Source organism: Arachis hypogaea, chromosome 6 (genome assembly GCF_003086295.3).
Source record: "Arachis hypogaea cultivar Tifrunner chromosome 6, arahy.Tifrunner.gnm2.J5K5, whole genome shotgun sequence".
Taxonomy (NCBI): domain Eukaryota; kingdom Viridiplantae; phylum Streptophyta; class Magnoliopsida; order Fabales; family Fabaceae; genus Arachis; species Arachis hypogaea.
Genome location: NC_092041.1, coordinates 88365137 through 88376936, shown reverse-complemented (window position 1 = coordinate 88376936; position 11800 = coordinate 88365137).

The window sequence follows — 11800 nt, the reverse complement described above, 5'->3', positions numbered from 1 at the left end:
GTGTATATATTCTCCGGCCAGCCCTGACTTCGCGGGCTGAGTTAGGAGCTTGTTACTTTGTATCTTTGGCCATCTATTCCTACTTTTGTTATCTTATGCTTGATAGTTATAGTTTTCCTAGCACGCAAGTTAACTCGTTTTCTGAACATTGCGCTTTAGTTCGCGATTTTTATTTTATCTGTTCTTCAAGGCTCCTAGTTTATTATATTCTTTCTGCTATTATATGTACACATTTTATTCTAGAGGTCATAATACCACACCACCTCTGTATTACGGCTTAAGCGTAAAGCTGAGTGTGGTAGGGTGTTACTTCGCATGACAACATATGAACTTTTTATGTATATTATTTCCCTAATCCTTCTAAGGACTATGATCGATTCAATTGGATACCCTCTCAACCAAGAACCTTAGATATTCAACTGATCTTTTCAGGTAAGATTCGAATTGGATACTCTGCCAACCTAAAAATGTTAGATACTCAAACTTTTTAAGTTAAGAAATGACTCGATTGGATGCCCTACCAAACAAAAACTTTAGATATTTTCTTGATCTTCTCAGGTAAGACTCAGATCAAACCACTGCTTGATATAAGAACATTAGATATTCTTTCCTTAAACCTTCTTAGTACTAGGAATAACAAAAATGATCAAAGGTGTGATGTCTGAAGACTTACAAGATAATTTAGCATAAAGATGTTTTCAACTTCTACAAATGAGTTGATGAATTATTTTTAGATTCTCTGATACTGTACTAATATGATACAGCTAAGTTCAGACAAGTCATCTCAGAATTTCAAAAATGTAATATGATCTACAGATAAAAATCAAATGACAACCTAAATTACAAGTCGAAGAACAAAATATTTTTCTAACATAGAAGAATGAAAAAAAAAAGGAATAAACTAAGAATAAAAAATCTAAAAATTTGCAGCATGTTATAAAATTAAAAGTGTGGGTATCCTACTACTTAATGGAGCATTATCAAAGTTTGATAATACGTGCTTCCACAGTTCCACTAAACAATAAGTGGGTTAGGTAATCAATAGTTTATTACTGTTTGATTCAATTTTCATACATAAATAAGTGCTATAGATGAAAGTTTTAGGACTATAACAAGCATAAGAGAATAAGTCATTAGCTATATAGCTATGTTAGTATTCTTTTGTAACTCCGAATATTGTTGAGAGTGTGTTATAAATTACTAAGTGTTATAGTATAAGGATATTGTTAATATATAACTCTCTTATTCTTAATTATATATAAATCTCTACATCTATTTTTCTACTTTCATTATAATTTCACAACATAGCACTTTGTTTTAAAAAATGTTCTTGTTTTGTCAAAGACCTAGATCGACTTTACATAAGTAGTGAACAATTACTACAATAAAAATGCTAAGTATCATCGGATTCCTCAAATATATCCGATGGTAATCAATTTACCATCAGATTTATCGTCAAAAATAATCTAACAATATAAACCTCGCCGGTAAATATTTACCGTCAGATTTATTTTGTCCAACAGTAATTACCATCGAATTTTGTGACAGATTACTAGCTCAGGAAACCAATTGCCAAAGCATGTTTTTACGCGCCATATTACCATCGGATTATTTCTATGGTAATGCCATTTTTTTTTGAATTTGAAATAAATGATCAATTTTAATTTTAAATTTAAATATTTTTCACACAATTAGTAGTTAATTAGTAAATAATGAAGAATTTTTATTTAAAATAAATAAATAATACAATGTGAAAATTAAATAAAGTGTAAAGTATACTTTTTGTCTCTGAAGTTTGACAAAAATTTTAAAAATACCCCTAAATTTTATTTTGTTTCAATTTTATCCCAAAAGTTTTCGATTTTCATCAAATGCATCCCTGACGACTAATTTTTTAAAAAATTTAAGACCAATTCAATAACAATTTCATAAGAACAACTCTCAACACAAACAAATTAAGCATAATTTTCATGCATTATTGTTAAATTGGTCTTAAATTTTATGAAAATTTAGCCGTTGAGAGTATATTTGATTCAAATCAAAAACTTCTAGGACAAAATTGAAACAAAATAAAACTTAGAAATATTTTTTAAACTTTTACCAAGCTTCAAGGACAAAAAAATATACTTTACCCTTAAATAAAAGTAAAGTAAAGCAAATAAATCTATGAAACAATAAAAAAACCTAATATCTACAGTTCTAGGTAGTCGTCAACGTTATCAGTCCTGTGGCCTTGAATCAGTGGTGCAAAAGGTGGTGATGATGTTCGTGAGCACTAGCGCTACCGATGCCACATACAGCAGGATCGCTGCCATCAGCAGCGGTGCTGCCACTAGTAGGGTCGATGCTAGTGTAAAACCCGGTTAATTAACGGCTAATTAACCCATAAATGAGAATTTATTCTGGAAAGCCTAAAATGTGATTTTTATGGCTAAATGTGATAGAGGAGATTGAGACGAGAATTTCGGTATCAATTTTATAGAATTCGGACCAAGATTGGACCGAACGGGCCAAACCGGGCCAATTGGACCCAAAGTGGGCCCTTGGCCCAACATAACTTAACCAAAACCCTAGTTTTCAGCACTCTCTCTCCTCATTTGTTACACACACAAGCTGAAATTAGAGAGAAAGGGAGGAAGAACACTCTCTCAAGTTCTCTCCCTTGGTTGATCTTCAAACCACCATAACTTTTGATCTAGAGCTCCGATTGCCGCTCCGTTTGCGGCCACGCGTTCACCGCGAAGAGCTCTAAAAAACCCATACAATCAATCTTGAGGTAAGCCACGTGTTGCTGTTCGAAATTTCAGCCCTTATTTTCGAGTTTCATGGGTGAAATGTTGAGATTTTGGGTTCTTTGATGTTATAGGACCCAACTCTCTTGAAGGAGAAGGTTAATCTTGTCTCCTTGGACCTTGGGTGTGGTAAGATTCTCAACCCTAGTGTATTTTGTTGTTTTATGATGTTTGGGTTTTGAGATGTTGTGTATGGGTATGATGATTGTGGCTTAGGTTGTGTATATGTGAATATTGGAGCTTGATTGGTGATTTTGAAAAGCTTGGAAAGGGTTTGGTGGTGAAAAATCTGTTCTTGGAGGTGTTGAGGCCTTGAGAGCTTGTAGATAAGTGATTTGGAAGTGCTCCGGTGGAGCTTGGGAAAATCGGCTAAGGTATGGTTTCGGTTTCCCGTATCTAATATGTAATGTGGTAGGAAATACTTAGGCTAAAGGCCCTAAGATAGGCATTGAATGGTTGGTGTTGTTGAATTGTTGATATATATGATGTGGTCATATATGTGATGATGATTAATGATGCCTTGGTGGTATGATGTATGAGAAATATGCATGTTGTGATATATGCTTGATGATTGGTTATGGTTGAATTGTGGGTTGAACCATGTTTATGGTGAGCATGATGTTGATTGTGTATAATAATGAATTATTGGGATTGGTGTTGTTGGATTTGGCATGAGGAAGAGTATATGATATGTCAATATGTTTGAGTTTGAGCCACTTGGGTGAAGTGGGTTAAAATGATGAGATAGTGATTTTGTAAATTGTGGTAAAGTGTCAATGTGTGAGTTGAGGAGGCTTGATGTTGAAATTGATATATTTTGATTTATTTCAAAGGAAAGGGATGAAAATGGCATGTTTTGATTGATTTTGAAAAGAGTTGGAAATGGCTTGTTTTGAAAATGGCACTTTGTGGTTTTTATGAAAAACATGGTTTTTGGGCATACTTTGGTGGGACATAACTCGGACTACGGATCTCTGTTTTGTACCAAATATTTTTAGAAATGAAATTGGATCCGGGATGTCCATGCCGTTCGAAGAACGGGTGAAAAACGATTTAAAATGAGAAAGTTATGTCCGTTGGAAGATTGGGGTTTAAATTGGTGAATTCTGCAGCTTTTAACTTAGAAAATTTTTAGCAGGATGACCCCTTGCGCGTGGGCGCACTTGGCGCGTGCGCGCCGTTCTTCCCGAAAATGCCATCCACACGTGCGCGTGATGTGCGCGGGCGCGCCGATGGTGCTGCACCCAATGCCCAGCCATTTTCCAGAGAGTTATGCCAGAACTATGCTAGTGTTGTGCCTGGGGCACGAGAACACCCACGCGTACGCGTGGTTGACGCGTGCGCGTCGATTGCAAATTTTTAATCCACGCGTTAGCGTGCATGACGCTTGCGCGTCGATGAAGTTTTTGAGGCCATCCGCGCGTGCGCGTGAAGTGCGCGTACGTGTGGACCTGTTTTCATCCCAAAGTTGATTTTTGAGCTTTAAAAGCCAAATTTCATACTTCTAAGCCTCCGATCTCACCACTTATAGCTTAAATCATTATGATATGCCTAGCTATTAGAAAAGGGCTAGTGAATGAGGTAACTTGCTAGTGAAGCAAGGGGAAGATGAATAATCAATGAGGATCATTGATGATTATGTGAGACGCGGAGGATGGTGGTGGAAGTGCTTGTTATGCCATTGGCCGAAGGGCCGTAATTGTTTATGAATTGGCTGGTTCTGGATTGAACCGTGAGCCGGAATAGCTGTGTATGCTATGAATATTGGCTGGTTCTGGATTGAACCGTGAGCCGGAATAGCTGTGTATGCTATGAATATTGGCTGGTTATGGATTTAACCGTGAGCCGGATGGCTGATATGGATGTTGATCCATAGATGAGAATTCATGCATGTTTATGCTGAATTATTGATAATTGTGATTTGCACTTCCACTATCTGAGATACGAGTTTCCCTGGGTAGTAGCAGTGGCTAGCCACCACGTGCTCCAGGTTGAGACTTGATACTCTGTTGACCCTATGTCGTAAGTGTGGCCGGGCACTGTGAAAGACCCGGATGAGCTCGCCCCCGTATATATTCACCAGTGAGGGTGATGGATATAGATCATGATTATGATCAAGTTTATGACGAGTATCACTCGAGTTGGGGATGCATGACAGAGGGACAGTCCAATGGTTAGCGACCAGGACTTGTCGGGTTGGCTCTATAACCGACAAGATGATATCATCAGCCACTAGGGACAGGCATTCATCATATGCATACTATATGAATTGTTTGAGATTGCCTATTTGACTGCATATTACTTGCTAATTGTCTAAATGCCTTACTTGTTCCTAATTGTATATTTCTTGCTTGATATAACTGTGTTTGCTATATTATACTCCTGCTGGTGGTTGGGAGGTCTGAAGGAATTGGAAAGGGAAGTATTAGTTAGACTGAAGTATCCTTAGTCAGATGCCCTTTTTGGTTTAGTTTGTTTATAAGCTTCGATATTATTTGGATGAAGTTCTAGGATTGCCTTCGGCTTTCCTCCATTATTATGTATTATATATGTGGAAGCTGTTACCATGCTGGGGACCTCTGGTTCTCACCCATGTGGATTTTGTGGTTTTCAGATGCAGGACGTGAGGTTTCCCGCTGAGGCATGCTGGAGACTTCTAGATTTGCGAAGATCCTTTGTTCTCGGGGCTATGTTTTGGTTTATATGTTTTGCTTAGATACTTTTATCTCCATTAAATAATACAAACTGTGATGACTCCTCTTATGGGAGAATTTTGGAGAATAGGTTTTATGTATTTGTGTCCCTTTGGGTTTCCTTTGGGGTTTTCCTTATTATATCATATGTATATATTGTTATGCTCGGATCGGTTATCTTCGCAGCCGGATCTTGAGTCTTGATATTTCTGTTTTTGACACTCCTTTGTATATATATAATCTCACGTTGGTTTATCCTTGTTCGTTACGTTATCGATCGGAGTGTTGCGCTTTTGAGTTGCGGTTTTTGTTTACCCCTTTTTCTACAAAGGCTCCTAGTTATAATTAATCATTCATACTACTATACGTACTAAATTTTTATTTTAGAGGCCGTAATACCTTGCCATCTCTGAATTATGACTTAAGCATAAGACTCTGTATGGTAGGGTGTTACATTATGGTATCAGAGCAGTTCGTTCCTGTAGAGCCTGAGGGATGGACTGATTATGCTTCTGTGCATTCTCTGTGTGTGTGTGTGTTATGTGCTATTAGTATATCTACTTGATATAATTGGCATAAACGTTCATGAGCATGCATTTGGGACTTTGAAGCACTAGACTTCCGATATTGAGACTGATCAATTTAATATCGATTGTTTGGTGTGTATAGGAACCAGATGGCGCCTCGTGGACGCGGTAGAGGTAGTGTGAGAGGTCGTACGAATGCTCGTGCGTCGGAGAATAACCCTCACGACCCGGTGAACTTTATGACTGCGTTGGAGAACATGGCTGCTGCTATGCAAGCCACTGCTGAGGCTCTTGGTCAACAGATGAACAACCATGGTAATGATGGAGGTGGAGTTCATGGCCCGATGACGCTGGCAAACTTTTTGAAGGTTAATCCGCCTAAGTTCAAGGGGACTACTAGCCCGACTGAGGCTGATACATGGTTTCAGGCTATAGAGCGAGCGCTGCAAGCGCAAGTGGTGCCTGAAGGACAGCGTGTCGAGTTTGCTACCTATATGCTTGTCGGTGAAGCGTCCCATTGGTGGCAAGGTATCCGACGTCTTCTGCAGCAGGGTGATGACTATATCACCTGGAATGTTTTTCAAGAAGAGTTCTATAAGAAGTACTTTCCGACTTTTGCTAGGACGGCCAAGGAACTTGAATTGTTACAGCTGAAGCAGGGTACTATGTCCATATCAGAGTATACTGACAAGTTTGAGGAGCTGTTCAGGTTCTCTCGTATGTGCCAAGGGACTCCGGTGGAATATGAAGAATGGAAGTGTGTTAAATATGAAGGAGGACTCCGGAGCGATATTTTCAGTTCAGTAGGACCAATGGAGATTAGGACCTTCTCCGAATTGGTGAACAAGTGTAGGGTTGCTGAAGAGTGTGTGAAAAGGGCAACCGCTGAGAAAGGGAGTCAAAAAGGATCATTCTCACAGAACCGAGGGAAGAGCTTTGCACCTAGAGGTCCGTCTTTCAAGAGGGGAAGCTCTTTTAGGAGGCCCAACAACAACAACAACTCCCAATGGAAGAAGTTTGGGAAGCAGCCTCAGAATGATCAAGCTTGTACTAGATGTGGGAGACACCATCCGGGAGCACCATGCAAGGCCGGATGGGGTTTGTGCTACACTTGTGGAAAGGCGGGGCATAAAGCCGCAAATTGTCCTGAGAAGCAGAAACAAGGTGCTGGAAAAGCACAACAGACTGGTCGGGTGTTCACCACTTCAGCTGTAGGAGCTGAGGGATCTGAGACACTCATTCGAGGTAATTGTGAGATAGCTGGTCAAACTTTAAATGCTTTATTTGATTCAGGAGCATCACATTCATTCATTGCATTTGAGAAAGCCCATGAGTTAGGATTGAAGATTGTAACTTTAGGATATGATCTAAGAGTGTACAATGCTACCCATGAAGCCATGGTAACTAGGCTAGGATGCCCGGAAGTTTCCTTTAGATTCAACCAGCATGATTTTGTTCATAATTTAATCTGCTTACCGATGATTGGTCTTGATCTTATCTTGGGATTGGATTGGTTATCTAAGAACCATGTCCTGCTTGATTGTTCTACAAAGTCGGTGTACTTTATGCCGGAAGATATTGAAGGGCCGGTCGTGGTGAATAATTATTATTTGAATTCGATGATGGTGAACTGTTCTGGTGTTGAATGTCAGGGTATCCTATTGTTAACCGCGGGCGTTTCGGGTGATGATCAAAGGTTGGAACAGATTCCGGTTGTGTGTGAGTTTCCGGAAGTGTTTCCCGATGATATTGATGAGTTTCCACCTAACCGAGAGGTTGAGTTTGCCATTGAATTGGTGCCAAGGGCGGGACCAATCTCAAGTGCTCCTTATAGGATGTCACCGTTAGAGATGAACGAGTTAAAGTCTCAGTTAGAGGATTTGTTAGGAAAGAATTTTATACGCCCAAGTGTATCTCCGTGGGGTGCTCCAGTGTTACTGGTGAAGAAGAAAGATGGGAGTATGCAGCTCTGTGTGGATTACAGGCAGCTGAACAAGGTTACAATAAAGAATAAATACCCATTGCCGAGAATTGATGATCTCATGGATCAGTTGCAAGGAGCTGGAGTTTTCTCCAAGATCGATTTGCGATCCGGTTATCACCAGATAAGGGTGAGGGGTGAGGATATCCCTAAGACCGCTTTCAGGACTCGTTATGGTCATTACGAGTACACTGTAATGTCTTTCGGGTTGACAAACGCTCCTGCAGTGTTCATGGATTACATGAATAGAGTTTTCCGTTCGTTTCTGGATAAATTCGTTGTTGTCTTCATTGATGACATACTGATTTATTCCAAGACTGAAGAAGAGCATGCGGAACACTTGAGGGCCGTGTTGCAGATTCTAAAGGAGAAGAAACTTTATGCAAAACTGTCTAAGTGTGAGTTTTGGAAGAGTGAGGTGAAGTTTTTGGGCCATGTGGTGAGTAAGAAGGGAATAGCCGTAGATCCAACTAAGGTGGAGGCTGTGATGGATTGGAAGCAACCAACCACCGTGACGGAGATAAGGAGTTTTCTGGGTTTAGCTGGCTATTACTGAAGGTTTATCAAGGGCTTTTCACAGATAGCTTTGCCAATGACAAAGTTGACCCGCAAAGACACTCCGTTCGTTTGGACTCCTGAGTGCGAGGAGAGCTTTCAGACATTGAAGAAGAAGTTGAACACTGCACCTGTGTTAGTGATACCCGAGCTGAATGAGCCATTTGAGGTGTATTGTGATGCCTCATTGAAGGGTCTAGGATGCGTGCTGATGCAGCATCATAATGTGGTGGCGTATGCCTCACGACAGTTGAGACCTCATGAAGTTAGTTACCCTACGCACGATTTGGAACTCGCTGCAGTTGTGTTTGCCTTGAAGGTGTGGAGACATTATCTCTATGGGGTTAAGTTCCAAGTTTTCTCTGATCATAAGAGCTTGAAGTACCTCTTTGATCAGAAAGAGCTTAATATGAGGTAGAGAAGGTGGATGGAATTGTTGAAGGACTACGACTTTGAGTTGCATTACCATCCGGGAAAGGCGAACGTAGTGGCGGATGCGTTAAGTCGGAAGTCGTTATATGCGGCTTGGATGATGCTTCAAGAGGAGAAGTTGCTCAAGGGATTCGAGAGTCTGAAAATTGGTGCTCGAGAAGTATCCGGAACCTTGTGTTTGAGCCGATTAGAGATCTCAAGTGATTTTAAGTCCGAACTCCTAAAGGCTCATCAAAATGATGAAGCGTTATGGAAGGTGTTACCGGCTATTGAGTAAGGAAAACGGTGGAGAGTGTCGGAAGAAAAAGATGGGTTATGGAGATTCAAGGGTAGGATCATTGTGCCGGATGTTGGCACTTTGAGGCAAGATATCTTAAAGGAGGCACACAAAAGTGGATTCTCCATTCACCCGGGAAGTACTAAGATGTACCATGATTTAAAGGCGATGTTCTGGTGGCCGGGTATGAAGAATGATGTGGCGGAATATGTATCAAAGTGCTTAACTTGTCAAAAGGTAAAGATTGAACATCAAAGACCTTCCGGGATGTTGCAACCTTTAGAGATTCCACAATGGAAGTGGGAAAGTATTGCAATGGACTTTGTGTCGGGATTGCCAAGGACTAGGGCTGGTTTTGATGCTATTGGGTGATTGTGGACCGACTGACGAAGTCAGCTCACTTTTTACCCATTCGTATGACTTACACCCTTGAGGAGCTAGCACGGTTATACATAAAGGAGATTGTGAGACTTCATGGTGTACCTGCTACTATAATCTCTGATAGAGATCCTCGTTTCACTTCAAGGTTTTGGGGTGCATTTCAGAAAGCTTTTGGAACCCGATTAAGCTTGAGCACTGCTTACCATCCTCAAACAGATGGTCAATCCGAGAGGACGATCCAAACACTAGAGGATATGTTGAGAGCTTGTGTTTTGGACCAACCGGCGAGTTGGGATCGGTATATGCCATTGGTGGAGTTTGCATACAATAATAGTTATCATGCGAGCATCGGAATGGCTCCGTATGAGGCCTTGTATGGGAGGAAATGTCAATCTCCGCTATGTTGGTATGAAGCTGGAGAGAAAAGCTTGTTGGGGCCAGAAATGATAGCTGAGACTACTGAACAAGTCAAGAAAATCCGTGATAGGATGCTTATGGCGCAGAGTCGTCAAAAGAGTTACGCCGATCAGAGACGAAAGCCCTTAGAATTTGAGGAAGGAGATCATGTTTTCCTTAAGGTTACTCCGACTACGGGAGTAGGTAGGGCGATTAAGGCAAAGAAGTTGAATCCTCGATACATTGGTCCATTTCAGATCCTAGAGAGGATTGGACCGGTGGCGTATCGGATGGCTCTACCACCTCATCTTTCGAATCTGCACGACGTGTTTCACGTGTCGCAGCTTTGGAAGTACACCCCTGACGCTAGCCATGTGTTAGAACCTGAGTCGGTTCAGTTAAGGGAAGATTTGACGCTTCCAGTGGCTCCGGTCAGAATTGATGATACTAGTATCAAACGGTTGCGTGGAAAAGAGGTTTCATTAGTCAAAGTAGCTTGGAGTCGAGGCGGTGTTGAGGAACACACTTGGGAACTTGAGTCGGAGATGCGAATGGATTAGCCGCATTTATTCTCAGGTATTTGCATTTGAATTTTGTGGGCAAAATTCCCAATTAGGTGGGTAGAATGTAAAACCCGGTTAATTAATGGCTAATTAACCCATAAATGAGAATTTATTCTGGAAAGCCTAAAATGTGATTTTTATGGCTAAATGTGATAGAGGAGATTGAGACGAGAATTTCGGTACCAATTTTATAGAATTCGGACCAAGATTGGACCGAATGGGCCAAACCGGGCCAATTGGACCCAAAGTGGGCCCTTGGCCCAACATAACTTAACCAAAACCCTAGTTTTCAGCACTCTCTCTCCTCATTTGTTACACACACAAGCTGAAATTAGAGAGAAAGGGAGGAAGAACACTCTCTCAAGTTCTCTCCCTTGGTTGATCTTCAAACCACCATAACTTTTGATCTAGAGCTCCGATTGCCGCTCCGTTTGCGGCCACGCGTTCACCGCGGAGAGCTCTACAAAACCCATACAATCAATCTTGAGGTAAGCCACGTGTTTCTGTTCGAAATTTCAGCCCTTATTTTCGAGTTTCATGGGTGAAATGTTGAGATTTTGGGTTCTTTGATGTTATAGGACCCAACTCTCTTGAAGGAGAAGGTTAATCTTGTCTCCTTGGACCTTGGGTGTGGTAAGATTCTCAACCCTAGTGTATTTTGTTGTTTTATGATGTTTGGGTTTTGAGATGTTGTGTATGGGTATGATGATTGTGGCTTAGGTTGTGTATATGTGAATATTGGAGCTTGATTGGTGATTTTGAAAAGCTTGGAAAGGGTTTGGTGGTGAAAAATCTGTTCTTGGAGGTGTTGAGGCCTTGAGAGCTTGTAGATAAGTGATTTGGAAGTGCTCCGGTGGAGCTTGGGAAAATCGGCTAAGGTATGGTTTCGGTTTCCCGTATCTAATATGTAATGTGGTAGGAAATACTTAGGCTAGAGGCCCTAAGATAGGCATTGAATGGTTGGTGTTGTTGAATTGTTGATATATATGATGTGGTCATATATGTGATGATGATTAATGATGCCTTGGTGGTATGATGTATGAGAAATATGCATGTTGTGATATATGCTTGATGATTGGTTATGGTTGAATTGTGGGTTGAACCATGTTTATGGTGAGCATGATGTTGATTGTGTATAATAATGAATTATTGGGATTGGTGTTGTTGGATTTGGCATGAGGAAGAGTATATGATATGTCAATA